This window comes from Haliaeetus albicilla, chromosome 8, assembly GCF_947461875.1.
Source record: "Haliaeetus albicilla chromosome 8, bHalAlb1.1, whole genome shotgun sequence".
In the NCBI taxonomy this organism is placed as follows: Eukaryota; Metazoa; Chordata; class Aves; order Accipitriformes; family Accipitridae; genus Haliaeetus; species Haliaeetus albicilla.
In genome coordinates this window covers 43,674,195-43,692,059 of record NC_091490.1, presented here as the reverse complement: position 1 = coordinate 43,692,059, position 17,865 = coordinate 43,674,195, and the positions used below count along the sequence as shown (strand labels likewise).

General features: G+C 45.4%; 2 long non-coding RNA genes across 3 annotated transcripts in view; both read left to right on the top strand.

The window, feature by feature from the left end:
- LOC138686594 (uncharacterized) overlaps positions 1–17,865 on the top strand; it is a 74,310-nt gene that overhangs the window by 34,331 nt on the left and 22,114 nt on the right. The gene's annotated exons all lie outside the window — the stretch shown is intronic.
- On the top strand, positions 344–17,400 carry LOC138686595 (uncharacterized). Of its 2 annotated transcripts, none has more exons than XR_011325930.1 (3): positions 344–1,596; positions 16,392–16,530; positions 16,958–17,400. It is a non-coding gene; the product is annotated as an uncharacterized lncRNA (long non-coding RNA). The 2 variants fall into 2 exon arrangements; XR_011325929.1 differs by lacking the exon at positions 344–1,596 and adding an exon at positions 9,429–9,496.

Genomic DNA, 17,865 nt, shown 5'->3' with positions numbered 1-17,865 from the left:
TCGGTGATGACCATTCTTTGATGTCCCTTCTCTTCACCTTTTCTACACATGAACTTACAAACCAGCTTTCCTTCCCTCCTATGTGCTTGAAAAACTTTTCTAAGAATTTAATTTCTGCAGCATGTGCAAAAGTCTTCTGCATTTTTAATCAGACACAATCAACAGTGTGCAGATAGGCAAGGGAAAACTGGAGATCGTGGCAGTCTCTGTGTATGACTTTTTTAGTGTAATTGAGGTAATCCCAGTTTAATATGTCAAAAAAAGATCTGGGGCAACATCCCGATTCTCTCTCTCCAGTGGCCTTGTTCAGATTTCAGTCTCCTAAGAGGTACCTTGAGATGCTGTGATTCTTTGTAACCTGTTTTGTTTTTTTTTCCAGTTTTCTCCTTTCCTTGTACCTCTTGACACCTTCAGAGTTAAGTTTATATCAGACTAAAATTTGCCAGTGTGAACACACCTTCTCTCAATTTTCTGTGAACTGTGGCCTGATTGTGAATTTTTCTCTGTATACAGAGGAGAAGAGACTATGAGACCCTAATGTTAAACATATTTGCCTAAAAAAATCAGAGTAAGGGTTTGCTTAGTTGGATGTTTAGGTTCAGCAGAATAGATTTGCTTTGTAGACCAATACCAAACAACTATTTGGTATCTTCTGTCACCATCATGAGTCACCCCTAAAACATACTTCTGCAGCAAACTTATCAGCGCTGTAGGTCTTGTCTGAATGCATTCCCAGCTCCTGGCTGCCCTCCAGCCATTTCATGCTGCATCGCTTTGCAGAGGGGAGCCTGTTTGTGTACCTGTCTCCTTCACTGCTCTGGGGTCATCTTGATGCGATACTGTCCCTCCACTTACACAGAAAGTTCGTGCCTTGGGAGCTGGGGGCCTTTTATAGGGCCATGAATTTTTGGGTACCCTGAAGCGATGCATGCAGCCCTTTGAGGGGGATGGTCACAGACCTCTGGGAGACCAGCGAGATGGAGAGGGTGCACCCCGGGAGCACTGAGTACATTATGCCCATTAAAAGCACCCGCTGCTCTTACTTCCTCAAAGCTGGCATGTCAATCCAAGGATATCCTGCTATTTGGCTGAATCGTGGAAAAAGGAGAGGGGAGAACTGATGCAAGGGTTCAGGTTCAGAGGTGTGTCCGAGACAACAATAAGGGCTATCTGCCCTCATCTCCCATGGTTAGCTCGATTGAGTGCAAGGGTGCGAAAGTGCAATCAACACCAAAAATCTGCTCTGTTATAGCTTGAAGTGATGTGAAATTCGAGATGGATATGACTGAAATGCTGCAATTGCAGTGGAGGAGTAGCTGCATGCATTCCATGGGGATATGCACAGTGTATTTATTTTTGCTGGTGGGATCTCTTGTCTTCCCATTGTTCTCTGATCTGATGCTTCCTTTGGTCTTTCTTGATATGGATGTTGCTATTCGTTCTTCAGATGAGTTGACACCTCTTTGTTTTCACTAGCTTTGGGGGAATGACCTCTGCTTTCCCACAGTCAGGTGCTGGATTTCACAGCTGTCTTCTCCAGGACGGGTTTCTAGCCGGTTGCCATTTGAGCATCGCATCTGGGAAATGCATTACTGGGTAAGAATGGCTTGAAATAGGGTTCACAGGTCCAACAAGTTCAGTTTAAGGAGCACAGTTGGTTTTGGAGAGCTTGGACCTTGGGCAAAAAGGGTAGTGATGGTCCCTCAGGGACCCTGAAAGGCAGCAGGACAGGAGGTGAGCTGAGAGCTTGAGATGAGTTGCAGTAAACGGCCATAGCTGGAGAATGGGAACGGCTGCTCCGTTGTCTTTGTGCCAAAACAACGCTGGGAGTCTCCCCAGGAGAAATAAAATGGCTTAGTTCCAGTGTTTACTGTTGGATGGGGAAGAGCAGTGATGTGCTTACAGGCCGTTCACACGGCTGGGGCTGTGTGAATCATGTTGCACAGTTACCCAGCTCCGTAGGTCATCTGTCTGCCTTGCTTGGCTCTCCTGGACGTCTCCTCCCTTGCCATTCCCACGATGGGAGGGGAGGGGGAGAAGATGTGGTGAACTCGGTGAGTTTCCTGTGGTTGGGTGACTCAGTTAGTACTCAGTTGTGTTACTAATGCTTCTGATGTGTCACTAGCTGATCAGGTCCAAGCACCCTAAAACCTGCTGGTAGGTAGTGCCTGGTTGGCACGTGGTGGCAGCCATCCCTGCTACGGCTGTGCCACCTGGAGCCTCTGATAACTGTGCTTCAGAGACAAAATCCTGCTTGTCTTTAGGATGCCTGTGAATATACCGTAACAGTTTGTATAAAAACTGTTCCAGAATGCAATTCCCTTGGCTGTCAGTTTTTCTCAATCAAAGCCAAATTTATCTGTTTCAGCCTCAGCCCGATGCTCCTGGTTTTGATGGAGCCCAGTGGTAACAGTGGGTTGCCTTCCAGGTGTGCAGTGTCCCTCCACTCTAGCCTAAACACCCTGTTTCTTTCAGCACCTTTTGCCTAGAGGCTGTTCCCGCATCCTTTTCCAGAACTCATAAGTATGAAACTGGTACTTCCGAACACATGGCTGCGTTTCTGCAGTTTGATTTCTCTCTTGTAATATCAAACTGCTTTATTTTTCCTCCCTCTAACAGATAGCAGAATTAATGCGGGTTGTAGGTGATGTGCAGCTAATGGTCTCTGTTAATCCTTGCACCTTTCTTCCTATTGCTATCAGGGCTTGCTCCAGTCTCAGATGTTCAGGGACTGTAATAATTTGGCTCTTTCACACCACTGCTCCTTCTTAATATTAGACTGAAATTAATAGAGGTATAGATGCCATTGTCCTGAGTATGCTTTGCCTTAATACTTCACCTGGCAATTAAAATGGTCAGCAGGAGTAGCAAAGCGTAAGTCTGAGTTAGAACAACAATATTCCTTAATGTTTTCAGCTATTTCTGTGCCTACTGTAGAATTTTAGTGGTGAATATATTAGTTTATGCCTGCAGCATGCCATCTCCTCTGGCTGAAATCCCAAGTGAAACTCCTATCACTGAGCATCTCTGGTTTACAGAGGCTTCACAGAAAAGCCTACTGAATTTCTTTATAGTCAATAGCTTACAAATGTATGTCACAAAGTTCTGTTTGCAGAAGGATTATCCATGTTCAGACTTTGGCATATTGCTCCTGTTTTCTGCAGCAATTTCCTCTGTGTTCCCCAGTGTAACCTCTATGTCTCTGCTCTGCCTGTTGTCCTGCCAGTGACACCACTGCTGTTTTCTGCGCTGGCGGCTTTTTTACATTCTGCAGGGCTGGCAGGTCGGCATGGTGGGAAAGCCCTGGGCATCTGAAGACACACTAGTCTGTTCCCAGCAGTGGTTACTCTGGGAAGCGCAAGCATGAACGGATTAATGGCAAACAGAAATGCTATTTACGTGGTTCCAAGCAGAGCAAAAAAAATACTCAGAACTGCAACCGTTGCTGAAGCTCGGTTCAGCGCCAGGGCCTGAGAAATAGCTTTTTACTGTGGTTGTGTATTGCTCTTACTGCCCTGACGTGGAGCCCTAAGCTCACAGGATCCAGATCTGGGCTCCACACAGGCACACAGCACAGGCTGAGTGCTCTAATCCGGCTCAAGTTCTGTGAAGGGGCATGTGAGCGAGCAGCTTGATTCAACAAATTGATACTTGAGTTTGAAGGCAAAACGTTTTTCATATTCAGGTTGTTTACGAGGATGACTTCAGGTGGAAAGCTAATGAGTTAGTTGCATCTTAGGCAGCTTTTTCCTCTTCTGGAGCTGATAAAAGCATGTTCTTATGTATGAAGAACTCGCAAAGTAGCTTTTCAGAAATGCTACTGATCCAGCTTATGTGCTTTCTTAGAATTGTCATGACATCTGCAGGTCATTTCACAAGAAACAGGAATACGGTGATTTAAAAAGCCCGTGTGAACTGCTGTGTGCGGTGTTTAGTCTACAAGCTGCTCCATCTGCAAGTTGCATTTTGGGTTTGCAGGCTTTGTCCCGTGTCCTGCTGCATGCTTTAGGGTCGGCTGAAGTGAGACACGGTACGCCAGTCTGCTGTCCGTGGGAATGAGGGGTGCGGGAACAGCTCTGCTGCGTTCTCTCGAACTGTCCCGCTCACACTGATCTTGTCCCTGTCAGTACAGCGAGGCTCGAGCGCGGTGTGCAAGCTGGCTGATCCTGAGGCAGGACCCACAGGGTGTATTGGATCAACCTGTCGTCGGGCTATTTACCTTCCTAGAGGAGAGAAGCAGTTGGGAAGTAGTTTAAGACAGGGCTTGTTGGGATAGGTGGGAGGTGGCAAGCAACACCTCAGTTGTTTGTTTCTTGTAATGAGTTTCCCACATTGTTAGCAAGGCCATAAATTAGATGGGGAGCTCTGTTTTCCATGGTCCAGAAATACCTGGTATTTTTAAAGAGACTTATTTTGTTGCCAGAATATACAAAAGCATTTGTGTGTTGCTATAAGTTCAGCAGGCCTGGGGCCCTTCATCTTTGCAAAAGAGGTTGCTGGGTTTAATGTACTATTAAGATAAATTTATAATTATTTTGCTGTTGAGAGCCCACTTCTAACATTTTTGTAAGATCTTAGCTCTGCATGCTTTTGCAAGTGTCTGATTTCAAGATTTGTTCTCTAACTGCAAATTTGTTATGGGTTTTTTTTGCGTTCCTAAAGAGGTGACAGCTGGTGGTGGGACCCACAAACATCCAGCAAAACTCGAATTCTCAAGACTGAAAGCTGTTGTGCAAGAAAGGGTGTCCTGTGTAAGCAGGCACAGAAGTAATACCAAGCTTGAGGTGGAGGAAGGTAACCGAAAGGCTTCCATGTGTTCGACCTAATCTTGAACCAAGGATCTAGCTGCCAAACAAGCCAAAAGCAGCTGATACATTTATCATAAACATTTATTATTTGGAAAGGAAAATTAGGAGACCTGTGGGGTTACTTTTGGTGGTACAATGCTGTACAACCTGCTGTATGACTCAAGTGTGCTACATTCCTGGTTTTGCCTCTTTTAAAATGTGACGAAGACTTAACTCCGGTGCTTTTAATTAAGAGTTGTTTGCATTCATTGGTGAAAATAGCCAGAGGGTAGACACAAGCTATCTTCCACATAGGAAGTGAGTCCAACAGATTATATTTTGTCCTTACAAGACAAAGTTATAGCACAGTGAAGACTAACCACATGGCTGTGCTGATGGTGAGTTTTTTCTGCTCAAGTTCATGGACATACTTAGCCTGTCTCACCCTTACTAGGGTTGTAATAGACCTGGAGAGGTGACAAACATGTTCTTGGTGCAGATCTGCGATGCATTAACCTTTGATATTTTGCCTTTTTTTTTTTTTTGCTGTACCTGCTGCTATTGAATCTGTCTTATGATGGATGCTGATTCCCAGATAGTGCTGTTTTTCCCCCAGTAAAAGCTATAGAGCCTTAGACCAGTGATCTGACAGCAATAGCAGCACACACCGATGGCCATGGGAGCTTCTGTTGTTTATCCAGGTGACTACGGGGCCATTTGTCAGGCCGTAGCCGTTCAGTGGCAGTGTTAGGCTATGCCCAGAGGAAATAACAAACCACACTTCTCTTGCTGATACAATGAGCCAAAGCCCAAGCCACATGCTTAGTCGCTTACCAATGCACCTTAGTTTCAGTAGCCAGGCACTGTGCTTGTTCCTAATATTCAGTTAAGACACCAAAACCGAAACCTTGGTTTCCACATGTCTAGGAAAGTGCACAGATCTGTGATGACTTACAAGTATCTCTTTTGCAAGAGCAGCGGTGGTGAGCAATGGAAGTTAGCTCCAGGTACTTTGGGGTACAGCAGAAGAGGCTGCCTCAAAGTATACCTGGCTTGTGCTTTGATTTGTTTGTACACACCACGGCCTGCCTAAACATCTGTAAAACCACCCCTTTCCCACCTTGAGAGAGCTATTCCTCATGCATACTGTTATGTGCAGTTGACGGGGCCGCTCTTTGTCAAGGTAAGATAATCCTGCTGCCTGCCCCGGTCCTGTCTGGCAGGGTGCAGGAAGCAGCACAAAAACAGTGAATCCGATTCAGTTTCTGATCAAACATTTCATGCTTCCTGAAACATGACAGCCTCTTCCAGAGGTACACTATTACAAATCTGTAAAGCAAGATGTTTCCATCCTCTTCTGTATGTTCAAGACTTAAGTCATGTAAAGACTAGTTTATGTCTATTTTGTCCATCATTCCCTTTCCAGGATACTTAATAACAATTCATCGTGTTATATCTAAAAGAAGCTTTTAATACTTTTTACCAGGACACTGCTTGTGTTTCACTAGTTGTTACAGAGGTTCATGTGGAGGCTGCACAGAACCCAAGGTTGCTGTCTGTGTAAAGGACGTCTAGACACGGCACAGATGCTTCTGCCTGTTACCTGGATGTACCTGACATTCTCCTTTTCAACAGACTATATTCTGTTTTCTCTATATGGCAGCACTATGTACCTGACACCTAGTGATGCTTACATCTGGCTGCTTGCTGTGTCCACCTCCACTGACCTGGAGCTGCAGAAGATTTAGAAAGTACAAGTTGATTTCAAGTCCTTTATGTTCTTAAATTAGTATCTACAGGAGAAATATTTTGTTTAGATACTGATGGAGAGAGATTGTATGTCAAACTCATGAGATTTGCTGATGAGTTTTTGTTAATTGGAAAAGTGTTCCTTTAGAATTGATCTTTCCTCTTTTCTCCTGACCCGTTCCTGCTCAGGCAGGAGAACAGCCGCAGATCTCGGTCTGCAGACAATCTGCTGTCTGCACTCCTTTGTCATGACACTTTGCTAGACACAGATCTGATCTCAGATGCAGTCAATGCAGTTGCAGCACCTGACGCGAGCAGTAGCAGCTCCAGTTCCCGTTGTTTCCAGAGAACGGAGGAGATAACTGTAGTAGAGCACATGGGGAGGGAAGGTGGTAGCTAGGAGTGCAGGTGGGTAAACGAAGATCTGCAATTCACTGCTTTTCTATGGTGGTGTTGCCTCTACGGTCCTTCAGCATTTCTCAGTTATATTGGCCTTTTCAGCACACTCAGACCTCTAGGACAGGTTAATATTCCAGATGAGTGTTGTCTGGCTGTTGGCACAGAGTGAGTGCTGTATAACCGGTTTCCTGTGTTGGAAGGAACAGATGAGATACAGTGGTGATAAGGGAAGAGCCTCAAATCATTTTAAGTCCTGGAGCTTTAGAAACTGTAAAAACAGTAGCTGTGGCCCAGCTGGACTGCCTGGTTTCTTGCACATTTTCCTTCCTCTCCTGCTGGCTGCTATCCAGGATGAGCAGCTTTGCACAGTGGATCTTTAGGCTGATGCAGCCTGAGCACTACAGAGGCTGTATGTAATGAGACTGACCGTTTTTGTTGGAAACTCCTCCATTCCTTCATTTAAGTTCATGGCTTCAAAACACACTACATGCAAATTAATCTGAGATTTAAAAAAACTCTTGTGAGTAGAAGAGCTCTTGATCCTTAATCCGTGGCATTTGTATACGTGGTGCTGTTCTAATTGTAGGATTCTGCAGAACCAGTTTGTGAGTGTTACAAAGAACAATTTGGCACAAGCAGAACAGGCTGATGCAGAAGGAGCAGCTTGTTGCACAGAGCCCGGTGCTGTGTGCCGACGGAGGAGGACTTTGTTCTGCCTCTGGTCAGGACAGTCTGCACTGCAGCTGGCTCTGCTCTATTGAAAATAGACAAGTTGTACACTTTGAACTAGGTCACTGTGTGTTTTCTTGGTTTTTGTTTTGGGTTTTTTTGTAGATAATAGGATAGTTCTCCAGATGTGCCTGAAAGGAGCATTAAGATGTGCCAAGGGCTGCAGTGAGAGGGTGACAGTGCAGTCAGGGCCCACCGAGGTTTATCAGCACTGAAGCTGATGGCTTTTTAATCATGCATAGTTTTATTTAGTGGGATTGTATACATGCACTGAAGTGTTTCCTTTTATCTAGTTTAATTCTGTTACGGTAAACTGATTCCAAACCAGTGGTGAGAGCACCTATAGTCGGTGCTGTTTTACTGAAGCTCATCAGATCCCTTTTCCAGAGCAAAGCTGCTGGTCTCTGGGGTCGAGCTTCCAGCTCGCCAGGGCTTGAGCTCTCTGCTATGACTGGTCCATGTGATTGCTTCACTTTTGCTGCTCTGGAAAATTACACATAGCAAAAATCCAGCCTATGTAAGATTGCTGCGCGAAAATAAGTTACGTATCTCCTTTTTCATCTTTGTGGTATTTGTTGGGACAGAACTACGGTGAGCACCCCTGGGACGGGCACTGATTGTTCCGTGCTGAAGGTGCAGCTCGGTTGCAGCCCTTTTTATAAGGTGTGTGCTTCGATCTTGCAGGAGTTGAGTCAATCTGGACCATCCAAAGATTGATGTTTATACAAAGTGTAAAGCCAGTGACATTTACCAGGCACTTACTGGCATAGTTGATTGGGAGTCAGTAGATGGGGATTTGTTTTTTTAGCTGTCTCTGTTCTGCAGGGTTGCTAATATTCCCAAATGGAGTGTGCGCTTATCAGCAGCATCTGTGGTGCACAGTCTGACTCATGTGCTCTTTGAGTGAGGATGACAAATGGAGAGTGGAGACAAACAACTCCCCAGGATCAGTGTGCACTGAGAGGGGGGGAAGGAGAGAACAGTCATCTCAGAAGGCATTTCTAATAACGTCCTAATTGCTGCCCTCGTGTGGGGAAGTTTGGCCTTTTGCTTCTTAAGAAATCCAGTTTAGACTTCTTTGGAAGCAGAGGAGGGAAGAGGAGCATCTCTGATAAACGGACTGGAAAACTCTGCAGATTCTCAGTTCCCTGAGCTCGAGGAGCGGCGTGCCCCCAATGCACCTCTAGTGCTTTGGGTTCGATAGTTGAACCATCTCTGCGTGCTTGCAGCACCCAGTGGCGGTTTGTTGTTGAAGACATCCTGCACATGCTTGTCTGGCTCACAGCACTGAATTTTAATATACTCCATTACGGCAGTGGCCTGTCATCCTGGTGCAGCTGTCCAGTGAAGGTACCGTGTGTCCCCTGGCAGCAAACTAAACCCCTGGCAGCAGGACAGGTGGAAGCAGCCAATGTTGACTGTTACAGGAGCTCAGTCACACTCTTTCCTTTGGCTAATAATAGTTAGGAAATGTTTACCACACCATACACTGGATTTTAACCTAATTTATTTATCAGCTGAAGTTTCAGTGATGCACTTGTCCCGTATAGGGCTTGCATAGTTAACAGTGAAATGCAACTGAGCTCTGATAATCAAGTCAGACCTCAAAAGCTGTGTGTTTCCAGCTGTGGTCAGCTAAGGGTCGAGGGGCAGGGGAAAACAAAACAAAGCCCTTTCCCAGGGCCACCTTCTGAGCAAGTGCCTTGGTTGTCACGGCTTCCGTTTTCCTTGTGCCACCGAGGGGTGGGAACGCAGGTGGGATTCGCTTGTTGCTCTTGAGATTGTTTTTGAAGAGGATTGGGGTGCACGTAGAGGAGTTTCCACGCAAACTGGTACTCTTATGTGAAGCCAGGGGTATCTGCGTGGGTGGGGACGTAGATCAGGCAGTGCTTCGAAATGCTGTTCTGGGAAAGCAAAGTCCTTTGTTGAAAGGGGATTGCCTACAGTCATCCTTTTTAGGAATAGATGGTGTGAAATTAAGCTGCCTGGTTTCGCTTTGATGTGCCTTTTAATTTTCACTAGAACATGCCCATTTTCTCTTAATTTCCCCTATGAAAAATGCTTTTTTTATTATTCTTTAGAAGAGACCACTAACTGAAATTGAAATACAGTCTTCAACAAATTGTACAACTTTGATCACTAAACTTAAAAGCTAGGAAGGAGATGGGATTAGTGCTATGACTTCTGTAGATAAATATTTGTGAGCATTTGTGACTTGAAGAGAAATTAAAGGGGGAATAAACATCTGTCCTTTGATGAGCTCTCCAGCTCATTAACCTGTTGAATGCAGCGTCTGGCCGAAGGATTCAAGGCCAGGAGGGGTTCAAGGCATATGAAACAATTACAAATCTCTTCCCCTTTCTGTGGACAGTGTTTTTTTCCTGTGGTATTTTAATTGTAAACACAGCAGGACGCTTTCGGAGCATGATAAATTACTCAAGTTTTCCTCTAGTCTTAACCCATCCATAACTTCAGTCTACCTAATGGTCTGAGATGCCTTGAACTAATAACTCATTTTGGGTTCACGCACGAGATGTTTGCTCAAACGCAACAGTGCTTTTGAATTAGATCGTCTGGTGTACCTGGAAGATGTGTCAGAAGATGGAGATAGCTGCTGAGCTGCAACCCAAGTCCTGTGCAGAGTGGATGGGAGCTGAACATGAACCACTGGTGGCTTCCACACATCCCATGAGTTCACTGGACAGACGGCTTCCGTGCAAAGGATGAGTCACTCTCCCAGCAGCCTGGGTGCCGCGTATAAATTAATACAGCATGTAGCTTTTCCCATGTGAAGCTGCATCAGAGGTTTAATTTGAGTTCTACTTTCATGATAGCCCTTCACTTAATACTGCTCCCAAGCTTTTAAAGCCAAGCCTCACTGGAGAAGACTACCAGCAGCATGTCTACAGGCATGTGCAGGCGGGTATTGCAGGATGAACATGGAAGCCAACTTGTGCTCTGAGCACTGGGTCCTGAATTCCTCCCTGAAGGAAGAGGGAAGAACCCCCCATCTGCTGATGGCTGGAAGCGTGAGCACCGGTGAAGGCTGTCACACTGGAGCAGCATCGCACCCTGCAGCCCACTCGCTTCTCTGCCCATGCCCCAGGCTGCTCTTCCAGGAGTTTGGGGTAGTTCTGCAGAATTTCAGTAGAAAATTAGTTTATCTTGTTTTGGCACAGAAGTTGTAGCTTAATTGCCATGCTTTATCTTGCTTGAAGTAGAGGCCTGAGAAGTAGCACTTGTTTACAATAAACTTGCAAATAGCTTTGGACAGCTACTGTACTTCAGATTTGAACCCTTAGGAAGTAGTATTTGCTACAGAGATACTGCACAGTGGGTTAAAGCAATTAAAGCAGCCTCTCTCTGCACTCCTCCAGCACTTCTGAGATATCTTCAAGGAACTGTAATTTTTGCATTCTGTACGTGCAGAACTGGCTCTCCCGTAATCTGGTGATGCTTCTTTCCCGGTACTTAAAGACATTTGTTAATTTGGAAGGAAACCTGTTAGAAGGAGAGCGCGTTGCATGGTCTTTTATTGCATTAATGCTGCAAACATACGGCCGCAGCAACTGCAAGAGGCAGTCGTATCTTCGCAGGCCTTCCCCTGGGTGGTGGGGATGGCTCAGCAGGATGCTCCGCTGGCTTTTATGGACCACAGTCATCAGTGGTGAGCCAAAGCCCCAGCGGGAAGCCGTGCGGCACGCTGAGCTCTCCCTTGCTTCTGCGGCTCCAGAGGCGAAGTGGAGCTTTTTGTAATTATCTCAGATGCTCTATCTGGACCTCCAGGCTATATAGGAGCCAAGAGGCTCATATGGAGCTTTAGCCATTTATTGCTTTTAACTTTGGGATGATGTTGCCTTCAAATACACTTCCTCCAGTTTCTATAGGTCTACTGACTTGGGTTTTTTCACTCCAGGAGAATATTAGCTAAAAGCTGGCTGGCTTTGCCACATATGTATTGCAGTTTTTCTACTCGTAATCCTGAACCGAATATTACTGCACCTGTCCATCGCTCATGGATTTGAGCAGGCATTTTATCGTCTTGTTGCTGCTGTAAAATTGCCAACAATTTTAGGTTGGCAGCCAAATCTTAATGTGCTGTTGGTGGGAGTGAGGTAGTGGCATGCTGTTTTTCAGTGATGTTCTTTGAGGACTGAGGTACTTGACATTAGAAGTGTGCAACATTGGTTCAAAGTGGCTTTTAAGATGTTGTTTACCTTAATGCGCTGTCTTGGAGGAGCAGTTAGGGCTGGTGTTGATGAAGTACGTGACTGGGGGGTAATAGGAGACTTACAGGATTCCTGCAAAGCCGGGAACCTGCTGTCCCGTCCTAAGTGTCAGCAACTGGTTGGCAAGTTATCTAATATTAACAACAATAATTAAAAAATACTGTAAGACTTACAGTTATGGTATGCCTGTTCTTAGTGCTGTCAGGTCCTTTAAAATGTTAGTTAATGGAGTGCTGATCATCTACTTCTCAATCTCTCTTGTCTTAAACAGCCTCTGGAAAACTTACTGAACAGTCATTTGAAGAGGCTCCTAACATGGTAGCAAATGCTGTGAAGGGAAGGCTCTGTCTTATTCTTACCATCTGTCTCGCCGCACACCCCAGATGATGCAATGTGCTGTATGCCATATCAAAATAAACCCTTTATTTTTAACAAACTGCATTTAAGACACATTAGCAGTCAATCCCTAAATTTGGGACTGACCTTATTTAATTCCTCAAGGCATGCTACCACACTGCATCTTCAGCGCTGGAGCTGGCACTAATGAGCTGCAGACTCCTACTCTGACATTTCAGAAAATGAGACTCTGTTCCACCGTAGTGCTCAGAGCTGGGCTGGCTTATGCTGATTCACTGGGTAGAAGCAGTGTTTATCTTCAAAGGACGTGTGTGCTCGCAAGGCTCGACTGTAGAGTAATCTGTAGGACAAATTGAGTTTAGAGCTGAGTCTGCCAGGTCTGGGCATGAGAGACCAAGGCTTTGGAGATTAAACTGGTGGAGGAGCTGGAGGTGCTGTGGCCAGCAGCTGGCACCTGGAATGCAGCTCAGCTGCTCTGTCCCCTGCAAGTTGTGGTCAGGTCACTATAGTATCAGCTGTTCTTTTTCATTAATAACTTGTTTTATTTTGTTTGCCTGCTGTGTGGGCGGCAGCATGAGATGTGTCACAATTCTCTGAGTGGTTTAATGAGTCTTCTCTGCTTTCTTCTCCCTCTGCCAGTGCTCCCTGTTGTCCTGCAGTTATTGCCTTTGTTCTTCTGTGACCAGGCTGGTCATACTACAGCTGGGCTAGTTTGTATGTACTTCTAACTGCAGAGGCATGTGTAATTAGTCCCTTTTTGAAAAATTTTAAGTGCATGCAGAGTGTTCTGAGTGCAAGCTGAGGACTGTTTGCAAGCAGCAGATCTGCTGCTATCAGACATGTCAAATTGTCAGGTCTGAGCCATGGCTGGTAAACCCACCGGCTTTGGGCATGCAAGCTAGCAGTATTTGTGGATTTTACTGCTAGACCACTTCATGTTATTTTAAAGTTTTGTTGAATAGAGAGTGCTTGAGCCATAGATGTGCTGCCTTAAACCCTGATGGGTCTTCAGGATAAGTAACTTCTCCTGTCTCCAGCCTGCTCCAAACTTGTCCTCCCTCCCCCCCCTTTTTTGGGCTCACTCAGAAGCAAGCCAGGAGCTGGTGTGTGGGACATTATAGTAAAAAAAACCCAGCTTGCTGAAGAGTAGGAGAAAGTTAGCAATAGGCTGCTCTTGCCTGTGATCCTTGACCTGCTGCCCTGCAGTCACTGTGAATCAGTTCCTGTACTGGGGACCTTGAGGGCATTTTGGAGGTGAATGGACAATTGGAAAGCAGGCTGGGCTCAAGCCAGTGTTTAAAAACAGTCTTTTCTAGGTGAATGTTCATTTTTTTTCAGGAATTTGGCCACTTTTCCTCTTTCTATTCTGGTTACAAAAAAACACACCACACCATACCACTTTCCTTCCCATACAACTTGGAGGGATTTTCAGGGCTTGTTTTGTCCATCAGTCAAGAGTAAAATTCGGTGTTTACATCTTCTGCGGATGAATGAAGGCAGAGCAAATGCCATCAGTACTGATTCCTCTAGTTCCTATTTATGGAAGCATTTCCTTCTACTTTAATAAGTAAAAACAGGCCAATCTTTCCTTTGCATGCGTCTAGCCATTGACCCAGATCAACAGCCTTGGTAAGGAGCTCGCCGAAAGTCTGTCACTGTCTTCTGCGGTGGTGTTGAATTCACTTTCTAGTGACCCAGTCATTTCTCCTGGCATTTCCAGCTCCAGTCCGTGGGATTTATGTGCTGTCAGAGTGATAGCATTCTCCCTGTGAGAATTGGATTTACCTCATTTCACACTTAATGTCGAGCCGCTCTGCGTGTAACATCTGCAGCATCCCAAAGCCCTTGGAGGAGGGGATGAATGAATGCACACGCTGGATTTATTTGTGTTACTAGTCTTCAGTGACTAATCCACCTAGTTTCTCATTGTCATATTCTGCAGTTGCTTTTACCTTTCCTTCTTCAGCGTTTCCTACTTAATAGGAAGTATTGGTGCTCTGGAACAGGCACGTTGCCTTTCTTCCATCAATTAGCCACTCGTCAACTTGCAGGTCGTAGTTCAGTTACTAAATTAGGTCATAGCTCCTCCTTTTTCCCCACACCATTGCTAAAACATCCTCCTGCCTTTGCTGTCACTAAGAGCTTATACAAGCTCTGTCAAGATGATGTGTAAGACTCTTTTCTGAGTAATACTGAAATTTCACCGAAAAGTTGCACCCTTGCAAACAGTTTTGCTCTCATCTCGTAAAAGCTCTGTCTCTGTAAGCACAACTTTTACAAAATGAGTAAGTGCAGGGTAAAATGAACTTTCTCCTTTTGTTTTTAACTTTATTCATGACTTTGAAAACCATTGGATGAACGTAAGGGGTTTGAGTGGCAAAGCGGGTTCTGCCTTTCTGGAGCAACTGCTAGGAGCTGAGGGTGCTCCGAGCATCACACCAGTCACTGGGCGCTGCCTATTGCAGCGTGGCCCCAGCAGTCTCTGCTGTATCTTTGGCAGTTTCCAGAATAATAGGTTCCCAGGAAAGAGTGAAGGAATATCATGCAGCAGCTGGAATGATCCTATTTAAAACCATTCCATTGCTTAGGGGAGGGGTCTTTTAAAGTCCCATGAACCATACTTCTCACTCAACCCCTCCAATGCTGCAATCAGATGGGGGGGGGATTTTTCTTGCCCCTTTCACACCAAAACCTTAACACCGACCCTGTGTGCAGCGGGGAGGAGAGCTTGCACGCACGGTCCAGGTTTTTCGGGGCTCGAGGAGGCGGCAGTGCGACTCACTTGCTTCAGATGCCGAACGGCAAAACCCGGCACCGCTCACCAGCCAGCACCGGGGAGGGCTGTGGGGCGGCTGCGTGCCGGGGCTGGATCCCGGCCACCTGCGGGAGGAGGAGGAGACGCACGATGCCAAGGACTATACTCGTTCTCCCTAGCTGTCTTTTTTTAGCAATCGTAGCAACTGATATCAAAGCAGCTTTTGGCCACCCCGGCAAACCCAAAGAGGCATTTTTCACAAGATACTAAATCCTGCGTTTCTTTCCTTTATTTTTAGTATAGGAGACTCCAGGCAGGTGCAGCACTGTCTAATTAATCTTAGTGTGAAAGGGAAACTTTAGGCAAATAGCAGCAGTCATTTGAGGTTCTCATATAGCATGAGGACTTTCCCTTTTTTAAATAAACCGTATTAACTTCAGCTAGCTGCTAGGAATAACCTCTGCCTGCCACTGATGAGGCAGCGTGGGCCTGCATGTCATGTTTCTTAATTCCCGCTTTTTGCTGCAAGTCCTTCAGGAATGTTGTGTGTGGTGCTCTCTGCAGTGGAAGGAGAACTGAGAAATCTGCAGGGTTTTCTCTTGGCTTTTCTGAGATGAGCCTGGTATAAATCAAACTTCTCAGCAATAACATCAGGCTTTTAGTAGTATCTGCAGCGGGGTTGAGTTGGGTTCCCGTTGTGCGAGGTGCTGATGGAGTTAGTTGACAGTTTATGCTTTGGAAGCCTTGCTGTCCTGGTTTGCCCTGTGGTAACCTGCTGCAGGGATTTGAAAACCTGCTCAGAAAGAGGAGAAGCAGGGCTGGAGAGCCATAGTGCAATAAGCTTTAGGTCTGGGTCCTTTTGGATATAGCTAGGTTAGTACCAGACTTGAACAGGTTAAACAGTGGCAAGTAAGACCGAAGTCCAGTTTTTAACTACTTGGAATTTGAGGAATTGACAATTAGCTTTCATAGCAAAACAGGGCTGCTAGAAATTGCACTTCTTGTTTAGTTAAGACCTGTCTTTTTCATATGTCTAAATTAAATTCTACAGACAGTCAGGAGCCAGTTGCAAAACAAGCCCATAACGTGTAGTTAATGGTCCTGTATTAAAATGAAATTGCATGAAAGTCCGGTGTGTTGCAGCACAAACACCACTGCTGTAAATGTGCTTTGCCTGGCTTACTCCGATTGTTTGGGTTTTTTTTTACGATGCCTGAGCAAGAGTGGGTGAATTGCTGCATCGGGACCACCTCTTCCTAAGGATCTTTGAGAGAAATGAGATTGAAATGAGATTGTTTGCATCCCCGTTTCAAGGGGATGATCATCTTCAGGGGGACTCAATGATCTTAAAGGTCTTTTCCAACCTAAACGATTCTATGATTCAAGCTCTTGCAGGGACATCCTTCCTCCCTCTGGCTGGCAGCAGAACGGGGAGCAGCCCGGCAGCATGTGCCTCGTCCCGACCCCGCTGTGGGATGGCTCCAGCCTTTGCAGCGTTACCTCCACACCTTACAAAAAGCTGCCTGTGAGTTAGCATCTGACTCAGCTTTGTCCTTTTGCTGGAGTGAAAAACGATGTCTTGGGTTTTTTTGTCTTCCTCCCCCTCCTCTCGCTGGGCCCGCCGTGCTGCGGAGGGGAGCGGTACATGGTGCTCGCTGCGTGGGCAGGGAGATGCTGTAGGAGGGTTCCCCGACCCCGGAACCGCTGCAGTGATGCAGCCGATTGACGTACTTTCTCCTGCATCAAAGTGACTGTTGCCTGGCTGCCTCACTGAGCCCAGCTTTTTTTTTTGGTGTTTAATATTAAAGTACAAAGCTGTGCAAAAACCACATGCTTTTTTACTCTTTGAAGTGGTGCTGGCTAACTGCCTGAAAAACATTCTCCAGTGGTGGTGGAAAAAATCCCATTACGTTTTACAAATATTTTTGTTTTATTTCACCCCTTTCTTTCAGAAGCTTGACAATAGTTCTCTGGAGACTTGATCTCGTGTTGCTGGCAAAGCCTGACCCATCCCCGTAGCTGCCTGCCTTCAGTGCTGTAAACAGGACTTGCAATTAGATTTTGAAGAAATAAAACTTGTATTTAGGTGGCTAGTTTTGTGTTTTTCTTTCTACATTATACAGTATATTATCCTTATCTTGTTTGATGTCTAGCTTTTGACAAGCTAAGAGTTGAACGTGTAGCCTGGAGTTTTAAGTTCGAGACTTAAGTCCAGAGGTTTTTAAGCAGCTCGAGTGTATTACTGCTAACCTTAATATAGGGGGTTTAAGATGAAAAATATAATAAAATTATCAGGTTGTATTTTCAAAATTAAAGTATAGTTCCTAAGCAAGAAATACTGGAGTAAACATTGGAATGGGCAAGGAGGGGAAATAGGATGAGCTGTAGAAGCTGACAGTGTGTGGCACTAAGGATGTGCGTATGTAATCTGTAACTTTTAAATGCACAGGTAATGTGTTCCTCATAACTTCAGCTGCTGAATGAAGATGTTAATTAGCCAGGGATTAACGCATTGCAATGCCAGGTATGCACACCTTGGGTGAGTCTCTTCTGTAATCTTCATCCAGGCTTGGTCACTAAAAGGCACTGTTTCAGTGATAAAAGTGGCCTTCTGTAGTTTGTCAGTAGTAGCACAGCTGGGCAGGTAGCACATCTTTTTCTAGCAGAATAGAAATATTGTTTGTCCATTTTCTATCAAATGCAATTAGGGTGAAATTGCAGGAAAGCAAATTGGGATTTAAGGGCACACAGCTAGGCTGGACTTGGCTTCTGAGTCATTTTAAATGTAAAAGGGTTTTTGCAAACATGGAGGTCAATAGAAATCTTTCCATGAGACTTAATATCAGTGGTCATTAAGTTT